General features: G+C 51.0%; 1 long non-coding RNA gene across 1 annotated transcript; it reads right to left on the bottom strand.

Moving 5' to 3' along the window:
- Positions 1-12,790: 12,790 nt before the first annotated feature.
- On the bottom strand, positions 12,791-21,974 carry LOC113630431 (uncharacterized). Its single transcript, XR_003436964.1, has 5 exons — positions 21,870-21,974; positions 21,448-21,645; positions 16,727-16,796; positions 15,983-16,192; positions 12,791-13,523 (listed from the first exon to the last, which is right to left on the bottom strand). It is a non-coding gene; the product is annotated as an uncharacterized LOC113630431 (long non-coding RNA).
- Between the last annotated feature and the right edge of the window lie 53 nt (positions 21,975-22,027).

Raw genomic sequence — 22,027 nt, forward strand, 5'->3', positions numbered from 1 at the left:
TAAGGAACTTGAACATGCTTGGATTTTGGAATCCTCTGGGGTCCTAGAATCCCTCTTGGATACAGAGGGATGACTGTACTTTATGATTCTGTTTATATTAAGGTCTGAAACAGGCAAAAACAAATATGTAATGGGAACAATCAGAGCAGTGGTTGTCTGGGGAGATGGGAGGGGTGATTGGGAAGGGGCAGGAGGGAACTTTCTGGGCTGATGCTGCTATTCTGTCTCGATGGGAATATGGGTTACACAGGTGTATGCAGTTGTCAAAAATGTATTGAATGGTACGCTGAAGATTTGTGCATTTTATTGCATGCATATTTTACCTCAAAAGAAAAACAAAAGGGCTGTAAACAAATATTGGACTCTAGTTAATAGTTTATGTGCCGAAGTGTTTAGGGATGAAATGCACTGACATCCCAATTCATTTTGAAATACATCAAATTATTAGATGGCTTGTTGACTGGACAGAGAAATGGCTAGTTGGATAGATATGTGATAAAGTAAGTATAATATTCAATAAGATGTTAGTTGCAGAATCCAGGTGGTGGGTATACGAGTAATCACTGCAAAGTTCTTTCAATTTTTCTTTAAGTTTGAAAATTTTTATCATAAAATGTTGGAGGGGAAAATTCTGATGCTGGTATTCCACACTCACGTCTATTAGCTCAGGATCCTTCCTACCATTGGAAGGAAGGAAACTTCTACTGTTGGAGGGAGGTACATTTCTTTCTACAAGGTAGCAGTTTTTAAGCCATTCGTGCAGACATTCTGGGGAGAGGTGACACATGGGGAGACTGTTGGTTTTTACTCCTGACAATGAGTTTATTGGGCTGGAATCTTCCAACAGGTAAGGATAATGGGAAAGGCATAGGTGGTGCACCTGAGCTTCATTGCTGTTAGAGCCACCCCGCCCCTCAGCTGCAGGCATTTGGGGCCCCGGTTGCCACCTGTTCTCTGGGTGCAAGATTAGGGCTCCCCCCTGCAGAGCTTCTACTTGCCTCCGCCACCAAGGGGAGCTGTCACTCCAGCAGTTGCCTGAAGTGCCAACAATATTCAAACCCAGAGCTTGGAACGATTCTGATTCTGTGCCCCCTGAGGGGATTACAGGGCTCTTCCCATCATGCCTCGCTTCCCCTGTTAATCCATAACCCTAAAAAGGACCAAGCCTCCGAGCCATGGACCGTCTTTCCAGATCTGCATGTTCTCTGACTCAACGCACCTCCCCACCCCCATCCTTCCTCAAACTTGACTGATGGCACCGTGAGATCCATGGCCAGCAAACTCCCTTCTGGGTGTGTTCTCCTGGCTCTTACCTGGCTCGCCGCCTCGCCTGGTGCCCACTCATGGGTGCTCTTCTCTTACACCCCGCGCACTGCAGAATCCTGCAGGGGTCAGTATCCTCCGTGCTCCCGTGACATCTCCTTCTCGTTCAAAACCCAGCCATATCACCTGCTGTCCGTCTGCTGGTCATCTCATTCGCTGGGGACATGGTTCCTGGCTTACTGTTTCCTCCATCCTCCTGTCTTATTCTCCAGGACCCATGTGGATGGACCATCCTACCCCCTGGTCTCTCGCTACCTTGATTCCCTCACCTCCAGTGATCTTTCCAACACTCCGATCCAGTCACCCCTTCCTGTAGTCACACCCGGGACCCTGACTTTATCTGGAAAAGAGATCCAAGCATCTCTCCTGCCCCCCACTCGCTCTAGCACTCCCGCCAGCCTCATCCGGAGCTCCCACCATCTCACGGAATGACTCCCTCCCTTACTCATCACCCCTCGTTTAATCACCTCCCTTGTCTCTCTCCTGCCGTCATCCCCCACTGAGCACACCCCAGCGTGGTTGACACACACACTGGCTGGCTCTTCTCCATCTTCTCCCAGCATCCCTGTGCTGCCCGGCAATCCCACTACTTTCCCCGTAGGTTGTTCTCCTACTCTCTGCAATGAGGACTTCGTACCTCCTCTTCTCTCCTCGGCTGCCCAAGCTCCTACCCAACCACCTTCTGCTTAGCGGACGCCCCCGTCTCTAACTTCATCCAGGAACGACAAGCCAGCAGAGTGAGCTCTCTCCTTCCTGCCACCGTCTGCCCGCCGCTTTCCATTCCCACTTCACAGCGGAAGAATCGTGCCTTCTCCTCCGTGAAGCCAGCTGCCCCCCTAGATCCGGTGCCCATCCCTTCTTGCTGCTCAGGCTTGTCACTCTTACCAGATCCCTGTTTCCTAGTCAACTGGAAACTTTCACTAGAGGGAGGAGAACTGGCTCTATAGTTGGGGACCCAAATGTCACTGAATTTTACTAATTGCCACCTGGCTAAGGACAGGCCTGGGGGGGCGTCTGGTCTTGGTACAAGTCTTTCAGGTGACCCTGGTCTTTGGTCCACACATGTCCCTCTCGGGGTGGCTTCTGGGAATTAATGAGCTCTGACACAGAACAGCGTCTCAAAGTTCTTCCAGACCTGCATGTCCTCATCCAATCCCCCCACCCTCACCCCGCCCGGTCCAGGCATTCTCACCCCCGGCAGGTGAGGAAAAGGACACCTCTGTGTCCACGGAGGACATACCTGAGATAGCACAGCCAGAGCTCCCAGCACTCAGAAGATGCTTGCTACCCCGGGATGGTCGTGCAGGGGTGTGTAGAGGGCATGTCAGAGGATGCTCCTCCACTATCACTGAGCCCGGGGAGGTGAAGGCGCTCTGGGTGTTCTCGCTCAGGGAGGGGTCAGGCAAGGCGGTCAGAAACCCAGCAAAATATTGCGCAGCAGCCAGGGTAACGGGTTAGATGAACGCAAAGCAGCATTTTTAAAGCCGAGAGCTGCCTGGAAACGGAAGGACGATGAGGCCCACAGTGCTTGCATTTGTGGCCATTAAAATACCTGCACCAAAAACAACACAGGTGTTTCAGAGCACACATGAAAACAAGTGTACACGTGGAGCCCATCGGAATGGTTATCTGTGGAAGGGGGAGGTGGGGTAACAGACAGAGACAGGAGTGGGGTCTTGCATGGGGTCCTGCTGCCGTGGGCCATGGGCTGGACTGAGAGTGAGGTGCACTCGGTGTTCTCAGCTGAATTCCCCCCATCTAACGCAGCAAGGTGACCTCACCTGTGACTCTTACTCCAGTCTCCCCTGTGAAGTGTGGGTACAGCTCAGAGACCCACACTTTCCTGGGCCTCACAGCCCCTCGGAAACAAGCTTCTGTTGGTAAAAGCCAAGAGGCCACTCGTTGCTGGGAACATAACTGAGGTCCCAACCATTAAAAAGCAAAAAGGTTCCAGCACCCACCACCTGCTGGTGCATTTCCCTATTTCCAGTGACAGCGTCCAGGTCTGGGCCTCGAACTCCTGGGGTCTGGTCGGCCCAGTCCTGGGGAGCCACGAGGGTTTGTGTGTTCAGTGGGGGTGGGTACTCCTCGGGGGAAAGGTATCGGCACGCCTACCTGAGACGACGGGGCCCAAGGGGGCTGGTCTCAGAGCCGGGGGTCCTGAAGTTAGTGAGCTGGGCCTGGAGGGGGCGTCCAGATCCCTCTTGTCTGCAGACCTGTGGTCTCACACCAATGAGCTTCCCGGGAACAACGTCTGATTCCAAGCTACCAAGGTGAGTGAGGAGTTGGGAAGAGTCGCATGTGGTCAGGGGGCTCTTGGGGGCCTGGAAGGGCCGCGCCACTGCCCATGCCCTGCCATGCCCATGCCCTGTGGCAGGAGGGGATGGAGCTCCAGAGGAGGAGCGAGGGGCAGCCGAGGGGCCATTGCCGTGCTGTGGTAGAGAGACCCTCACTTAAGCTAGACCCGTCTCCTCAGACCCTCATGAGGAAAGTGGAGGTTTGCTCTACTTTTATGTAGAAATCCACCCAGATTGGACATTCTCATGAGAATGTCACTTAAACAGAACAGACGTCAGTTTGCAGGTGAGAACTTCTGTGTTCATAGCCCTGGGACACACACCCGACCTTTTCATGGAGGAAATCAGGAATTTGGAAAATCGCTGTCATTTTTTGTGCAAAGGAAACTCAAATGTTTCCCTCTATAGAAACTTGTAATTAGAAAAGAAGGCAAGTTGCCAAGGGGGGGTTGCAGGGGGGAGGGAAGGACTGGGAGGTTGGGATGAGCAGATGCAAACTATTATGTAGAGAACGGATAAACAACAAGGGCCTACTGTAGAGCACAGGGAACTATCCTGTGACAAACCATAATGGAAAAGAATATAAGAAAAAGAATGTATATATATGTATAACTGAATCTCTGCTGTACAGAAGAAATTAATATAACATTGTAAATCAACTATACTTCAATAAAATGAAAAAAAAACAAGGCAGAAGTCTGATCTCCTGTTTCTTGCAGGTGAATTAATCGCTTCTCATCTTGTAATATTTACAGGATAGGGATGATGAGCTGAGGGGAAGGAGAGAAAAGAACCTCTTAAAAAAGAGGAATTTTTAGGCACAAAAAGGAAACTGTATTAATCAAGGTTCTCCAGAGAACGGGACATATATATATATATATATATATATATATATCTCCCGTGATCCAGCGAAGTTGATACATATAATTAACCACCACGGAAATCATACCTGTTAAGGAAGACAAGATGCTCCTTAAAAAGGAGGAGAGGGCTTCCCTGGTGGCTCAGTGGTTGAGAATCTGCCTGCCAAGGCAGGGGACACAGGTTTGAGCCCTGGTCCGGGAAGATCCCACATGCCACGGAGCAACTAAGCCCGTGTGCCGCAGCTACTGAGCCTGCGCTCTACAGCCCGTGAGCCACAACTACTGAGCCCATGTGCCACAACTACTGAAGCCCGTGCGCCTAGAGCCCGTGCTCCACAACAAGAGAAGCCACCACAATGAGAAGCTTGTGCACTGCAATGAAGAGTAGCCCGCGCTCGCCATAACTAGAGAAAGCCCGTGTGCAGCAATGAAGACCCAATGCAGCCAAAAACAAACAAACAAATAAATAAATTTATTAAAAAAGAAAAGGAAGAGACACAGATGATGAGGTTGGGTAGGAGCCTTGAGTGGCTGCATAGGAGAACTTCTGGGTGTAGACCAAGTGGGTCCTTCTAGAACCTTCTAGGAACTGTTCCTCTCATGTTATGGTCTAGCACGCCTCAGCGTTGGAAAGCACAGTTCCTGCTTTGCTGGGATTCCAATAGAATGGGAAAGCAGAAATGGCTGGTTTTCTTTAAGCTGACATTTAAGATGTTTCCCAGGGTTCATTTACAAAGCAGTTCATTTAATAATAATAACTTTTAGCCACCAACGATATTATTGTTTTTCCAAAAAAAAAGAAACGTTTCTAATGGGCTGACCATGAGTTGCCAGCCTTGTGTTGGCTCATGGTGGAATAATCAGGCCAGGCCAAGCTGGGGGGCACCCACATTTTTGGGTTCTTCCTCCCATACAAGGTCCAATGCTGCCTAGACTGACCCCATGGAAGAAACTGCTTCTGAGGTTGGGGCAAAGCTCTCTCCCACTTCCCCCTTCTTCCTGTGGTCCCACATCTCACAGGTGCCGCAGCAGGACCCGGCCATCCTCTCTGGGCCCAATGACCAAGTGGTGGGCTGCTTTGCAGACAGCGTTGGTGTGGGAGAGATGGCCAAGTGTCCACTAAGTCCTGCTCTCCATCTTAGAGTTTAGAGTTGGGCTGGTGCTATGGACTGAATGTCTGTGCCCCACCAAATCCGTATGTTGAAACCCTAATCCCAAGGTGATGGTATCAGGAGGTAGGGCCTTTGTGAGATGATTAGGCCATGAGGGTGGAGCCCTGATGAATGAGATTAGTGCCCTTATAAAAGAGACCCCAGGGAGCTCCCCTGCACCTTCTGCCACATGAGGATACCAAGGAAAGATGTCATCTGTGAACCAGGAAGCGGGTGCTCACCAGACACAGAATCTGCTGATGCCTTGGTCCTTGACTTGCTGCCTCCAGAACCATGAGAAATAAACGTCTGTTGTTTACATGCCACCTGGTCTATGGTATTTCTGTTACGGCAGCCTGAACTGACTGAGAGGTGGGAAGGGGAGGCCCAGCCTGTCTCTGTTTTCCAGCAGCACCCATCGCTTCTCATGTTTTGGTGGGCTCATACCTGGCAGGCTGTGTTTTCCCAAAAATGACATTGACACTGTTTCTGGTCTCATCTGTACTTGCTGCTCTCCCCTTGAGAGGTGGACCAGGGGTGGGTCTTTGTGACAGCCTCAACCAATAGAGTAAGCAGATGTGATCTGTGGGACTTCCAAGCCAGGACTCAGAAGGTGATGCAGCTTCCGCCTGGCTCTCTTTTGTGACATGTGTCGTTTGGAGCCTGAGCCACTTTGCATGAGTTTGGCTGCCCTGGAGCTGCCATGCTGGAGAGACCACGGGGAGGTAAATGTGCACGAGGCCCCCGGTTGAGTCTTCCTGGCCCCCCTCCCCCCATGTGAGAGACCCTGAGCAAGAGCCACCCAGCTGAGCCCAGATCATCCCACATTTGTGAACCAAAAAATGTTTGGTCATTGTTTCAAGCCACTGTTTCAGTGTGGTTCGTCACACAAAAACAGATCAGTGGAATACCATGTGGCCATATTCACCAACAGCATGTGAAGCAAAGTGAAGCGGGTTGTTTCCAGATCAAGGTGGTTATGAAGTAGGGAGATCATATATCCGAGTTTGCCCTTACTGAGTTTATTGTCTTGGTATAATTCTTAATAACACCCCCTTTCACTCTCAAAAGTGTCCTGGTTTGGGAGATATGTTCTATAGTCACCCTTTAAGAACCAGATGTGTCTTAGAACTCTCTTTCCTTCCCTTGGGTTGGTGCAGACAAGCATAGTAACCTTGGAGGAGCCACAAGATGGAAGGGACCTGGGTAACTGAATCACTGCATAGAGGATGATTCCAGATCCCAACTCAGGACTCTAAGTGAACAAGAAATAAACTTCCAAGGTGAGTGACTTTTTTTGAGCCCTGACGCAGTTTATTTGTTATAGCAGCCAGCATGACCCTTAAATTGGTTATGAGCAAAATTAGAAATCTTCATCTTGTCTTACAAAGCGAGAGTACAAGGTGTCGGTGTCAGGAATCTGAGCCTGTTCGTTTCACCCCTTCAAACCCCTAAAGTGTGTGGCTCCATACCCAAGGTTGTGCAATCTTTGTGCACAAATAAATACATGTATATCTTCTAACGATTCATCACAAGCAAGGACAACGTTTCCGTCAGTTTACTTCCCCGTTCTGTCTTTACCAGATCAGATGTGCTTGTGACTGTGGATTCTTCAGGTTGTAAAAGGAAAAAAAAATCATCTGTGTTCAAGATGACTGTGGGCTTTGGGAGTCAGGTGGGCTTCGTGTAAATTAGTGTGAAGATGTTCGCTAGCCGTGCTGCCAGGAAAACATCACTTAATCTGTGTCCCAGGTTCCCTGAAATGACGATACTAATATTGACTTTCCTCTCCTTATTTCTCCTCTTCCCCTTCCTTCTTTCTCCCCTTCGTAACATCTTGACAAGTTCATCCATGCACACCTATGAAATAAGAGGTCCCAAAGTGCATACGGTGAATGGTACATCTGCCTGGGTGACTTTCAGTCTTCATCTTGAACTTGGAGTAAAGTGGTGCTACAGAGAGATGATGGGTCAGGACCCACGTCCTGGTGCAGCAGATGCTCTTGGCGCCTGTCCCACCCCATGTCCCCACGTCCACCTCTGACGTCATCTGCAGCTCAATGGAAAGCTGGTAAGCTCAGGCCATGTGCAGGGGTGGCCCCGCCACCAGCGGGCCCCAGGGACAGCCTTCACCAGTGGAAGCAGGAGCTGGTGCACAGATGCCCCAGTCCGTGGTCTTGGAGGGACGAGTCTGAGTCACAGTCTCCTGGGTGCTCAGGTGTCCTGGGTGGATTGAGAGCCGGTGGCCTTCAGGGGAGGCAGCTCAGTCACCGCTGATGAGCTTTTCCTTCTTCTCGCCTTATTAGATTCCTAGGGCTGCCACAACAGAGTGCCACAAACTGGGTGGCTTAAAGCAGCTGAAGTGTATTGGCTCACAGTTCTGGGACTAGGACTGCAGAATCAAGGTGTTAGGGTCATGCTCCCCCTGAAAGCTGTAGGGGGTTCCTCCCTTTGGCATCCCTGGGCTTGTGGCTGCATCACTCCAGGCTCTGCCTTTGTCATCACATGCTTTCCCTGTGTGTCTCTGTCTTCTTATAAGGACACCAGTCATCTTGGATTAGCAGTCCACCCTTCTCCAGTATCGCCTCATCTCAACAAACTGCAACAACCCTATATCCAAATAAGGTTACGACCTGAGCCTCTGGGGGTCAGGACCTCCCATCTCTTTTGGAGGGATCTGTTTCATTCTCTTTGCTCCCTCCTTCCTCTTTCCCGTGATCACCTCCAGTACAACTACCTGACCCAGTCCTTGTCACAGGCTCCGCTTTTGGAGGAAACCAAACCCAAATACCTGGGGCCCGTCTCCCAGCTTCACGGTTCCCCAGCTCCGCGTCCTGACTTACTGTGTTGTGAGGTGTGTTAGTCTCTCCGTGCCCTGCCACGCTGGAGGTTTGTCACTCAGATCTCCGTGTGCTGCAGATCCGGGGGCTCTGCGGGGCAGCAAGCTGAGTGCTGATTCTGGGACTCCCGCTCCTTCCAATTCTAGATGCTGCCGTCTTGAAACATGGCCTTCACAGCGAACAATGGAGGGGAAGAGAGAGGGTGGGAGGTTGACAGAGGCTTATATTCGGGTGTGGAAGCAGCATGCATGAGTCCTATGCATATTCTGTGTCCTAGAACCAGTCCACCAGGAAATGTCATCTGTGTGCCCAGGAGGAGAAGGTGGGCTGAGGGAGTATCTGGTCTGTTTTTGCCAAACTCGCCCTCTGAAATTGCAGTTTCCTTGTCTATAAAATGGGATTCACTTTTGCCCTGTATCCTTGAGTCTCAGCTCTGAGTTAGGAGAGCTGCTCATGACAGCCTGGCGGCACACAGTAGGGACAGACAAGTGAGACTCTGGTTTGTATTGCGGCCAGGTGGGGCAGCCGTTTGATTGCCACATCAGCTGCTCGTCCCTACGGGGCCATCCCTAAGGAAGGATTACAAGTCCCAACCCACTGACATCAGGCTTGGCCATGGGATGAAATGTGGGTGGAGCTCCTGGGGGTCAGGAAGGATCTGTTTCATTCTCTTTGCTCCCTCATCCGTCTTTCTCAGGATCCCCTCCCATTTTCTTGTCCTACATTACCCCTTCCCTCTGCTGAAAACCCAGAATGTGCCAGTAGAAGTGGCCCCTTTAGCCTTGGTCCTAGAATAAAGAGGACAGAGAGAAAAACCACAGCTGACCTGCAGCTAACAATGAAGATGATGAGAAACCAGCCTCTCTCCCTGTCTCCCTCCCTCCCTCTCTCTTTTTTCTTTCTTCCTTCTTCCCTCCCTCCCTTCCTTCTTTTCTCCCTCTCTTTTTCTTTGCCACTGAAATTTTGGGGGCTGTTTGTTACAGCAGCATAACCTAACTTTTCCTGACTGATACATCAGCAATGCCCTCATCTGGCCTTGTAAATGTCCTCCTCCCTGACATGGTCCCTGAGTAAGGAAGTGTCTCTTGACTTGGGTCCCAAATCCTGGTGTGGAAACTTTGTGATCCAAGCTGGATCCTATGGAGCCCCCTCTTTCCTAAGGTCCAGGAATTTGGGACAAAAGACCAATTATTCATATCTGTCAGCCCCAGAAGATGCAATCAGAGAGAGGCAGAGAACAAGACAGACCATATCGGCCCCCAGACCCTAAGACCCATCTGGTCTGGACTGAGCACCTCGCTGCCTCATGAGAGAAGAGGGTGGGGGTGGCCAGCCCAGCCCTCTGTTACATCCGCATGGGAGGAGGAGGAGGGGGCCAGGGAGGAGGGTTGGCCGGGCCTGAGTCTCATCACTCCCTAGGTTCACCAGGATCACAAGTCAAAGGAGAGAGGTGAGTCCTAGGGACGTGTGAGTCCTTAGATAACAGTGACCTTCCCGCTAGCGAACGGGCTCCAAAGTGGCCCTGGACTCAGACCCGCCCATCGAGGCTACCCCCACTCCCTCGCTCACAGAGGGGGGCTGGGGTCATGTCAGGAAAGCTTCCCGAGTGAGTTTTCACCCTAGAAGACACGTGAAAGCCAGGTGAAAACATGTTTGCAAAACTGCTTTGTAAATAGTGAAGCGTAACGCATATGACGGATGTAATTTTAAGAGAGGTGGAGGAGAACTCTCATTTTAATCCAGGGAAGCTTCCTGAATCAGACCTCTCTTTCCCGGATCCTGATTGCTTGTGGAGGATGCTGATTAGAAGACGTGGGAAATACTTCTTTCGATCTAGAACAGGCAGGTGGATGTTTTGGTAGTAGGTTTTCCTACGGACTAGGCGGGTGGAAAACTTTATCTAGAAGTGCCTCCCGTTAGTGTGGAATCAGCGGCATCAGATGCCTCTGGAGACAGAGGCTGCTCGTGGCTGAGAGCTTGCTTTCAATTCCACCTCTCAGCCAGCAGGAAACAGAAGCTCCGAAGACCTTAAAGGAAACCCAGGGGCAGCCATAAACTCTGTTTACAGCCTTCTAGGGCCCGAGAGAACCGCTGAGGAAAAGGAGTTGTCTAAGGAACCAGATAGTTATTCTATTATGTTTTTTTTTTAACCTGAAAATAAAAACTCACCGCTGATCTATGAATCATGAACTGGGCTGACCACGAGGCCTCCAGCCGGAAGGGTCGCTGAGGCCCTGGAAGTGGCCGGCCGGGCCCTCGGGAGCAGTTTCTTCTCCTCTGGGGCTTGGGGTGAAAGCATAATTTTCCTTTCTCTCCCTCACGTCCAGCCGTGCCCACCTCCAGTTTCTTCCCCGGGCGGCGCTCACATCCTCGTTTCCGATGATGCTTCCCCTCCATTTCTCCCTCCCCTTTTTTTGAAAATTTATTTAATTAATTTATTTTTGGCTGTATTGGGTCTTCATTGCTGTGCGCAGGCTTTCTCTAGTTGCGGTGAGCGGGGGCTACTCTTTGTTGCGGTGTGCGGGCTTCTCATTGCGGTGGCTTCTCTTGTTGTGGAGCACGGGCTCTAGGCACGTGTAGGCTTCAGTAGTTGTGGCATGTGGGCTCAGTAGTTGTGGCTCACAGGCTCTAGAGCACAGGCTAAGTAGTTGTGGCACCCGGGCTTAGTTGCTCTGCGGCATGTGGGATCTTCCCAGACCAGGGCTTGAACCCGTGTACCCTGTATTGGCAGGCAGATTTTTAACCGCTGCGCCACCAGGGAAGCCCTCCCTCTCCTTTTTACAAAATGTATTTCTCTATCCACTCACTTCCTTTCTGCTTCCTGGGAGTGATGACCAATACACCAAAGTGCTAATATCATACAAAACATGCCAGAAAGTGCCAGAGCACAGAGAAGAAGACACCCCCTTCTTCAGACACCCCCAGGCGCTGTAGCTGGAGGAAGGTGGACTACGGCCCAGGGCCCAGGCCCTGGATGACCCTTGGGGGCCTGGTTGCCGAAGCAGCTCCAGGACGTGGTGGGCTTGATCAGCTGGAGGCAGGGTCACAGAGCAGGGGTCACAGGGCACTGAGGGGCTGGTGCAGGAACTGCTGGTGAACGCTGGACTCCCTTCCGCAGGAGCTCAGGGCCCAGGTGGACAGGTAGCTGGGCAGAGGGCACTTTGGAGAGATGTAGGTGAGAGGGGCGTGGGAACAGAGAGGAGCCTGACACCCTGGGAGGCATCCCATACCTGGGGGGCTAGGAGCTGTTCTAGAACCCTCCACAGTGCTGCTCTTTTCTCCCTCACTCACCCCTGAGCCTTACTGGGAGCAGTGGGTGAGGTGCAGACACAGGTCCCTCTCCCTCCCACCTGGTAGGTTACCGGTGAGGGGCTGGTGCTCACTCTTCAGGGGACATCCACCCATCTGGCAGACACTGACTGAAGTCTTCTGTGTCGAGCAGAGGCTTTAAGCTCATCGACTCTGGGTACCTCCACCACTGACAAGCTGTGTGACCTTCGGCAAGTGACTTAAACTCTCTGTGCCTCGGTTTCCTCATCTGTAAAATATCTTATTCACAAAAGTTAAATGAGGTAACATTTTTAAAGCATTTGGCCGAGTGCCTGGCATACAGTACACATGATACGTGTGTTTGTTCAATAAAAATAAGCTGGGAGACGAGGGATGTTCCTAACTCCATGGAGCCCGCACGTCGGGGGAGGAGACAAACAACAGACGTGAACCAATAAATGATAGAATTGCAGTGTCAAGAGGAAATTAAATCAGCAACAGGATAGAGGGTAAGTAGCAGGCAGGGGAGTGTTATTTTAATCAAGGAAGTTAATGAAGGCCTCCCAGAGGATGTGGTCTCTGCATGGAGACCGAAATGATGACCAGGACCAGCTGTGCAAAGATCAGAGGGGTGCAAGGACTTCCCTGGTGGTCCAGTGGCTAAGACTCCGTGCTCCCAATGCAGGGGCCCCAGGTTCAATCCCTGGTCAGGGAACTAGATCCCACGTGCCGCAACTAAGAGTTCGCATGCTTCAACTAAAGATCCTGCACACAGCAACTAAAGATCCCGCACACCGCAACGAAGATCCTGCATGTCGTAACTAAGACCTGATGCAGCCAAATAAATAAATATTAAAAAAAAAAAAGAAAGATCAGAGGGGTGGATGCCAGGCAGCGGGCACAGCATGTGCAAAGGGCCAGTGCGATGGAGGAAAAGTTAGGCAGGTGTGGCTGGAGCGTGGGGGCCAATGGGAGAAGTTGTGTGTGAAAGAGTTTGGAGAGAAGAAGGTCCCACGGGGGTTGGCGGTCGGGGGAAGGGATTGAAGTTCTTTTCTAATTGCAGTAAGGGACTGTTCATTTTCTAGGGCTGTGGCAACAAAGTACCACAAACTTGGTGATTTAAGACAGAAATGTATTTTCTCATAGCTCTGGAGGCCAGAAGTCCAAAATCAGGGTATTGGCCATGGTCCCTGCAAAGAATCTGGGTTGGGGGGAGCCTTCCCTGCCTCTCCCAGCTTCTGGTGGGCCCATGTGCTCCTTGGCTGTTGCTATATCCCTCCAAAGTCTGTCTCCGTCTACACCTGCTATTCTCTGTGTGTGTGTGCTCTGTGCCCTCTTTTTTTTTTAGAGAAAGAAATAGAAATTTAAAACGTTTTATTGAAGTATAGTTGATTTACAATGTTGTGTTAATTTCTGCTGTACAGCAAAGTGATTCAGTTATACTCTGTACCTTTTTTATATTAGGATACCAGTCATTGGATTTAGAACCTAAATCCAATATGATAGCATCTTGAGATCTTTAACTTAATTACATCTGCAAGGCCCTATTTCCAACTAAGTTAACATTCACAGATACTGGGGGTTAGGACTTGGACACAGTTCAACTCACTCAGAGACCACTGGAAGTTTCAGCAGAGGAGAGCTATGATCTGCCTTACGATTTAACAGGATCACTCTGGCTGCTGTGTGGAGAAGAGCGTGAAGATGGAGAGGCAAGTGCGGGCTCTTGCAGGCAGCTGAGCCGGAGATGACAGGTGAGAAAGAGAAAAAGGCATTTTCCTGTTGGACATAAACAATTTCACGGATCACCAACCTCAGACAAAGCCACTCTGTGACCACGATGGGTTGAGACAGCAACAAGACTTCTGAAATCACGTCTGAACACAGACAAAACATGGACATCATCCAAACCGCAAAATCAACCAAACATCTCCCATCCTGGCTAACGTGACTCTTTTTTTCTTTTTAAACTTATCACAGTTCTAGCTTTGTCCCGTCCTTCTTACCTTCTATATAAGAATTATTAAGATGCCCAATCATAGCACCACCCCTCATTCCTGATAGCATCTAACCCAGAGTGAAGGCTTGATTCCCTGAACCCTCCCCCAGATCATATGACAGAAGCCCAAGTCCTGTAAGAGGTCCTGACTGAGATGCCCCAGGGTTCCCCATGGTGTGTGTTCACTCTTCCTGCATCAAATTAACAAGCCCAACTTTTTGTTGACAGCCGTGCTCCTGGTGGTCTCTGGTTGAGGGGCAGGGGGGCTTTGTGGGTGTGGGACCAATGCCCCGAGCTTGGTGTAATGCTGTGCTGCTGCCATAATGAAATTCTTAATAGTTTTTTTTTTTTAATTAATTAATTTATTTATTTTTGGCTGCTTTGGGTCTTCGTTGCTGCGTGCAGGCTTTCTCTAGTTGCATCGAGCGGGGGCTACTCTTTGTTTTGGTGCGCGGGCTTCTCATTGTGGTGGCTTCTCTTGTTGCGGAGCACGGGCTCTAGGCGCTCAGGCTTTAGTAGTTGTGGTGCGTGGGCTCAGTAGTTGTGGTGCACGGGCTTAGTCGCTCCGTGGCATGTGGGATCTTCCCTGACCAGGGCTTGAGCCCGTGTCCCCTGCATTGGCAGGTGGATTCTTAACCACTGAACTACGAGGGAAGTCCCTCTTAATAGTTTTTGAACACGGGGCTCTGTACGTTCATTTTTCACTGGGCCCTACAAATTCTTTAGCTGGTTCTGCTGAAGAGCGTTGACAGGGGCTAATGCCAGGGTCATTGTGGTCCAGAGAGTGACAAGTGGGTGGATTCAGGACTGTTTTGGCCCCCCACCAAAAAAAGTGAGAAAATGCAAGGAAGAGGGAGAGAAATCCTGAATGTGGGGCTGTGTACACTGTGCTCTTTATCAAAGTGGGAAATAATTGGGTGGTGAAGTCAAATAGGTTTGGGAGTGGGAACGGGGAGACAAGAGCCTCCACTGGGTGAAAATATACTTCTTATCACACATTAGGAAATAGACATGGGATGTGACATTTTAAAAAATTGGTGACTCACTATTGTACTACTATTTTGCAAGATATTACCACAGGGGACAGGGGCAGGGGAGGAAGAATTGAGGAAGAATTGGGACTTGGGGATCTTTCTTAACTGCATGAGAATCTACAACTATTTCAAAATTAAAAGTTTAATTAAAAAAATTGGTGACCCAGAAAATCAGGACGTGAGTGGAACGCCAGGCAGCTCCGGGCAGGTGTTGCTATCTGTATTCATCGGTTCTTGAATCTGCAAGGAGTTGGGGGGCAGCTGACGCAGGCGGACTCAGCCCAGTGAAGGGCCTGCAGGGACAGTGGCAGCAGCTGTGGCACCTGAGCCTCCTTCCTGGTGTTCTCGAATTAGGGCTGATGGGGTGGAGAGCATCTCATCTCTCTGAGGTCCTGCCAAGCGCCGGGCATGGACTTGACAGAGGAAAGTTCCTTGAAGAAAGTGCTTTGGGCACTCAGCTCCTTTAGCCGTTTCAGGTCACTGCAGTAGGGGGGTCAGGCACGGGGAGCTTTGGGCTTGGGGACCGTGACTGGGAGCAGAGGCCAGAATGACTTCCGCTGGTCTCCACTTTCATGCTTCCGTTAGCAAGAACTCGTGTGGCCGGGGGTCAGGGGGGAGCATCTCATCTTGATATTTGCAGATTTATTCGTGGAACTCCCCACACATCTGGATGAGGATTTATGACTTGCCCCCTGGAGGAAATAGTTAAATGAATCGCTAAAGCACAAAACATTCCTGTAGAATTGCTTCCATATTTTATTAGACGCAGGTGAGCATGAATTATTATGAAGTCAACAGGAGGGTTTGCAAATTCGGTTCTTGCCTTTCCACAAACAACTCTTCTATGTCTAGATTGTTATGGAAAGGCTTTAATGAATGTTGGCTTGTGATGGGACTGTTGAATAACTCACTCTCTTATCTATCCATCCATCCAGCCAGCCAGCCAGCATTTATTGGGCACTCACTGTATGCCAGGTAATGCCAGCTAGGTTGCAGCTCAGGTATCATTCTCACTGACCTGCCTTCAAAAGACGCCATCAGATGTACAAGGTCCTTGTGAGATGAGCCAGTTTGGGGCTTTATTGTCGTGGGAGGGACACCATGTTGGGGGAGCGGTCTTCCTTTCATGTATCGCAGGAAGCCACTGGTCACAGAGAAAAAGGCCCATTTCCACATACCCCTCCATGGTTGGAAATGCTACTGACATTAAATTTCTCTTTCTTAGAATCTCCTCGTTTGTGTCAAGGTGTGAAATTTCTTGGGGGAAAAATGGACACAGTCATATAAAATTAGCCTTCAAGTTGAATGGATCGTATTAGTTTCTCACACTCCAGGTACTTCTGCCAAACTGATCCTGGCTGGGCACCCATGGGGTCTGGTTTCCACTCAGAATGCTCAGGATGGGGTTGGGAGATCTGGGGATGGGAGAATAAACGTCATTTGTTTCTCCTCTCCTATTTGGCAGTTAAGCATCACAGCATGGCTTGTAGGATCCCTGGAAACCCGAGGGATTGGGGACCCTTTCACCACGCTCCTTCTGCTTCCACAGAGAGGAGGTGGGGGACGGGAGTAGAGTTTACCTCCCTGAGCTGGGGATGGGAGCACGGCCACCAGTGACAGGGTCGGGCTCAGCAGTGGGTGGGGCTCACCCCACTGGGACCCTGGACTTGGAGGGTGCCAGTGGCACTGCAAGCTGACGTTCTGGGGGCGGGGCATGGAATCCGCCCCGAGGAGGGAGACTTCTTGAAGAAGAGCAAGGGGTGGGAAGGGCGCCCAGAGGCACGGTCTCTGCTGCACGGTTGATGTCTGGGGTTCTCACGGCAGCCTGTGGGATGCCTGAGCAAGGGGGCCCCTCCTGCCCCCGATTTGTGGGCAGAGAAATAGCTCAGCAAATCCAATAACATGTCCAAGATTACCCAGTGAGTTCTGGAGGCTGGATTGGAACTTACCATCCTTTCTCTACACCACGGCTTCCCGGACAGGAGCTCTGTGTGGACCCCGCCCCAAGGCAAAACAGTGCTGTAGAAAAACAATTGGGGGTGTCTGTGAGGAGGGCCCTGGACAGGGAAGGGTGCCCTTCACTGCATCTGTCCTCAGGTGAGGTCAGTTGAGAATGACCCGGGAACGCCTAGAAGCATCACTTCCCCTCTGAAGACTACAGTTCATGATCAGGCCAGGCAGACACACATGCTCTCCTTTTCATTCCAAGTAGTGGGCACCTGGATTGCTTAGAAATTCAGGAAACAGAGTTGGTTAGAAACAGGAATTCAAATGAATTGCCCCTGAAATCCAAAGAGCCCAGGGAACCAGTGGGGGAGGAGGGGTATCTGGTTCTTAGGAATCAAGCGCTCACCAGCAGCCCTTTTGGTTCAAACTTTGAAATTCATACTGAAAAGGGGTGGATCCCTCCTTCCTCGGTCTTTTGTTCTATTCAGGCTTCAGTGGATTGGATGAGGCCCACCCACTTTGGGGAGGACCATCCCACTGATTCAAGTGCTAATCTCATCCAGAAACACCCAGAAAGAATGTTTAATCTGGGCATCCCATAGCCAGTCAAGTTGACACATTAAATTAACCATCACAGCTTGGAAAGTTTCTTCCTTTCTTTCATGAAATTGGAGGCATGGTCTTTGTAGCTCAGTTTATTTCCTGGGGGAGGAGGGGAAACATTGAGAGCTACTGGGGCCCAGGTCAGGACTGAATTCTTTTATTTATTTATTTATTTATTTATTTGGCTGTGCCGGGTCTTAGTTGCAGCACACAGGATCTTGGTTACAGGATCTAGTTCCCTGACCAGGGATGGAACCCAGGCCCCCTGCAATGGGAGTGCGGAGTCTTAACCACTGGACCACCCGGGAAGTCCCAGGGCTGAATTCTTGGAGTCAGCAGTAGGGAGTGGAGAGAGGAGCCTGGGCAGCTTTGGTGAGGAGGGTTTAAATGCCAGAAGACAGGAAAAGGTATATGAAGAAGCATCCATGCGTGATATTCTTCGAGAGTCATAGACGGGATATAGATCAGAATATCTTTTGATAGTTTTTATCTAATGGCATTTCTTGGAAGGTGCTGCCACATGAGGCTGTGGGATTAACCCAGATACATTTAGAGAGTGGCCACCAGAATCTGAGAACTCAGGTGTTGTGTTCAGTGGCACCTCCTATTAAAATAATCACTCAAGATCTGAGCTCTTGTGTAATAAAGAGTGTGACTGGTTCCTGGGAGGGAGCTTCTAAGTCTTTGGAATTCCCTGAGTGATAGGAGTGCCTGTTATACATGGTGGACTCCTAGGCCCACAACTAAGTTTAGTTTATTGAGACGACTCAGGATGGGGGTGGCCACGCCATAGAGACCATAGAGACCAACCACGGGACTAGCAGGCTGGGTCCTTGAGCCAGGTGATGTCAGCCTGCTACAATCTGAATGTTTTTGTCTCCCCCAGATTCACGTGCTGAAATTCTAACCCCCAATCTGATGGTATTTGGAGGTGGGCCCTTTGGGAGGTGATTAGGTCATGAGGGTGGAGCCCTCATGAATGGGACTGTGACCTTATAAAAGAGACCCCAGGGAGCTTCGTAGCCCCTTTGGCTATATGAGGACACAGTGAAAAGATGGCCATCTGTGAACCGGGAAGCAGGCTCTCACCAGACACTGAATCTGCTGGTGCCATGATCCCACATTTCCCAGCCTCCAGAACTGTGAGAAATACATGTTTGTTGTTTATGAGCCACCCAGTCTATGGTGTTACAGACTGCTGTTTATAGCCACCCAGTCTATAACAAAATATAGACTATAGCGTTTATACAGAGCGTCTATATTTTGTTACAGTAGCATGAATGGACTAAGAAACAAGCCAGACTTTGGGGGTGGGATGGGGTAGGAGGGCTGGAGATTGAGTTCAGTCACCTGGCCAGTGATTCAACGAGTCCTACCTACAGTGAAGCCCCAATAAAAGCTCTGGGCCCTGACACTTGGTGGAGCTTCCCGACTGTTGAACACATGGGTATGCTGGAGGGTGGCACACCCAGACCTCACGAGGAGAGGGAACAGAAGATCCTCCCAGGCCTCGCCATGGGGCCTCTTCACTTGGCTGGATCCTTTATAATGAAACTGTAACCAGAAGGACAGCACTTACCTGAGCCCTGTGAGTCATTCTAGCAAATAGTTGAACCTGATGGGGGTTGTGAAAACCTTCCAGATTTGTGGCCACTTGATCAGAATTGTGGGTGGCCTGGGGGCCTCCAAAGTGTGGCTGGTGTCTGAAGTGGGTGCAGTCTTGTTGGGGACTGTACCCTTGAACCTGTGAAACTTGTGCTAACTCCACAGGGGTAGAGTCAGAATTGCACTGCGGTAACTGCAGAGACAAGAGAACACCATGCCTTACTGCATTTCTTTCAAGCGAGAAATATCTTTTGTAAGCTTATTTTGCGTCAGGCATGGCAGTGGGTGCCACACATCCCACCTAACTGTTGAATGTCATGTTACTAAAGGAATTCATGAAGCTTAGAATATCGCTAGTGTCAAAGGGGCGACACTGTGAAAAACACACTGAGATCGGAATTACTATTTTTAGGAGGATGCACAGATTTGGAGAACCAGATTTTCACATAAATTCATTAAACCAAGGAAGTCTAAACGCTTCATGAAGTTAAGGGCTGCAAAGTAATCTTCAGGCTTGCTTTAAGGGGTATTGTTTGTGAATAACTTGGAGTCGTTTCTGGCTAGAGAAAGGATGCTGGCGGCAGACATCCCTGCTCTGTCCTTAGGTCTCCTGGGATGTGCCAGTTGCACTGAGTTTGCTGACTACTAGGTTGGGGTAAACTGTTGGCAGGGACTTGGGGTGTGCCCAGGGCATAGTTTACTAAGAGGAGGAAGGGCTTGGGGACATCCTGACCCTCATGGGGATGGGTGGGCACGGGCAGAGAAGAACGGGTGGATGAGGGTCTGCAAGTTCCTTTACCGAGGTGTTCCTGGCCTGGAAGCCAGGCCCCCTGTTTCTGAGGTGGTCAGTCTCTGTTGTAGGGACACTCTCACTGGATTAGGGCACCTCGTGATTCAGTATGATCTCAACTCTAACCTTAATAATTACATCTGCAAAGACCCTGTTTCCAAATAAGGTCACCTTCTGAGGTTCTGGGTGGATATGAATTTTGGGGGACACACCATCCAACCCATTACACCCTCTAAGTGTCAGTCAATTGGTAGACAGACCAAGGGGGCCAGAAGAGGTCCATTGTCAGCATTATCACAGTACAGCTGAGCTGGGAGGTTATCTCAATAGCTGGGAAGAGGGAATATTTATAAACTCCTGACACTGTCCCCAAACACAGGATGCCCAAGGTCACTTCCTTCTTTACTGTGAAGAATCTCCTGAACAGCCTCTGCCTTTCCTGCTGTCCTCAGCTCTTTGGGAAGAAGCTGAATCCTTTATTTAAGGTCTAAAGAGATTGTCTGAACAAAGACTAATGGGTTAAGCCCAGGCACAAGATGACAAATTGTTCTCTTCTGCTGTCTCAGCCCCAAGGAAGGTTCTAAAAAGAGACTAGGATGCTCTGGGCTGGAGCAGAGGGCTGGATGTGGCCCACCGCGGGCTCGCCCCTCTGTCTGTCCATCCCACCCTGACACCAGCTAGACCCCCAAGCAGAGAACAATGCTGCTGCAGCCAAAGAGCAAACGGTTTCTGACTCCAGGCCACTTGTTATTCTTTTGTTCAAAGAATAAAAGCACAGTTTGAGACCAGAGAGGGGAATTAGGCCCCTAAGAGTTCTGAAACCGGAAGGGGGTTCCCTGCTCCTTGCCTGACTTCCTCCACCTACCCCTGCCACCTAGACTCCAGCTGGGCCAGTGAGGGGAGTCGGGTCCGCACTACTACACGGGGGGGCCAGAGCGGAAGGCCAGGTCCTGCTGCCCAGGTGCGTGGGCTGGCAGAGGAGGGGGCTGCCACCCCACGTGAGAGGCAGGAAGGACTGTCCCTTCTTCCCCGTCCACCAGGCCCTTGCCCAGGGTGAGCGGGCAGAGGGTGGTCTTTGATTCATGGTAGCACCAGCCCCGCCCTTGACAATCGATCACGGCGGTCACTTGTCCACCATGACAGGGATGGAGAAGGGAGAGCCGGGTGGGTGCTTCTCCCACAGTCTTCCTGGGAGGTGGAAGTGAAAGCAGTTTCTATTTTATGGGCCAAGGTGGGAGCAGAGGAGGGGAGCTCAGCCTCCTGCTCAGGGGGTGGCCAGGGCTGGGTTTCCCATGGGGCCTGACAAGGTTCGGACACCCGCTGAGTTTGGATCCGTGAATACCGGGCAAGGCCTGTGGTCTCTGGCACCCAGCGGACTCAGCCCCAAGAGGAGGTGGCGCTCAGGGCGGCTGTTTCCTGGCTCTGCCCCCAGTAAACACGGCAGGGGCCTCCAAGGGGCCGGAGCCCACCCAGTGCAGAGCTGAGGGCTGGCTGAGGGCCAGGGCGGCGCTGTGGTGCTGGGGCCACAGGTGCTGGGCTCGGGGCTGGAGGAGGACATTGGCGATGCTCAACTTCTTCCCGAGAAGGGCCTGGTGCAGAGCGCCGACGGCGACCCTCCCAGATTTCCGAGCCGCTTGTGGCGTGGGGGGCTGGGCGGTGTTGCAGAACAAATGGGGAGTGGAACTGGGTGTGGCGAGGGCGGGAGGCAGCCTGGCAGGGTCTTACCTTTGCTGTCTGCCTCTCTGACCGGTCCAGAGTGAGGAGGCCTCTTCATGCTGTCTGCCTGTGCCCGGGAGGCAGGCTGGCGGCTCTCAACAAGAAGCATCAGGATCCGGCCGGGCCGCGGCCCACCTGAGTGGGGCAGGTTTTCCTCTCTCTCCTGGCTTTGCAGAAGGGCTGCCCTGGGGGACAGTGTGGGTGGCTCTGGGGACCGGAGGGAGATGAGCTCAGGATCGCAGACCTTGAACCAGGGGCCAATCTGAGAAGTAGGAGGATTTGAGGGGTCATGGACCAACCTCCCAGGGAGTCGCCACGGCCAGCCCAGGGCACAAGAGGGCCCGGGGGTGGGGTGGGGTTGGAGGAGGGCCCAGCCCAGGCTTGAGTCCGCTGCAAGCAGGAGTAAATAATGAAACACTGCAGCTACTTACAGAACCACCATCTGAAGGATGCTTGTGGATTTCTTTCTCTCTTTTTTTTTTTAAATTTATGTTTGGCTGCGTTGGGTCTTTCTTGCTGCGCGCAGGCTTTCTCTAGTTGTGTCGAGCAGGGGCTACTCTTCGTCGTGGTGCGCGGGCTTCTCATTGCG

The sequence above is a fragment of the Aethalodelphis obliquidens genome, unplaced genomic scaffold, assembly GCF_003676395.1.
Source record: "Aethalodelphis obliquidens isolate GAN/ISIS:26980383/991018 unplaced genomic scaffold, ASM367639v1 scaffold30, whole genome shotgun sequence".
Classification (NCBI taxonomy): domain Eukaryota; kingdom Metazoa; phylum Chordata; class Mammalia; order Artiodactyla; family Delphinidae; genus Aethalodelphis; species Aethalodelphis obliquidens.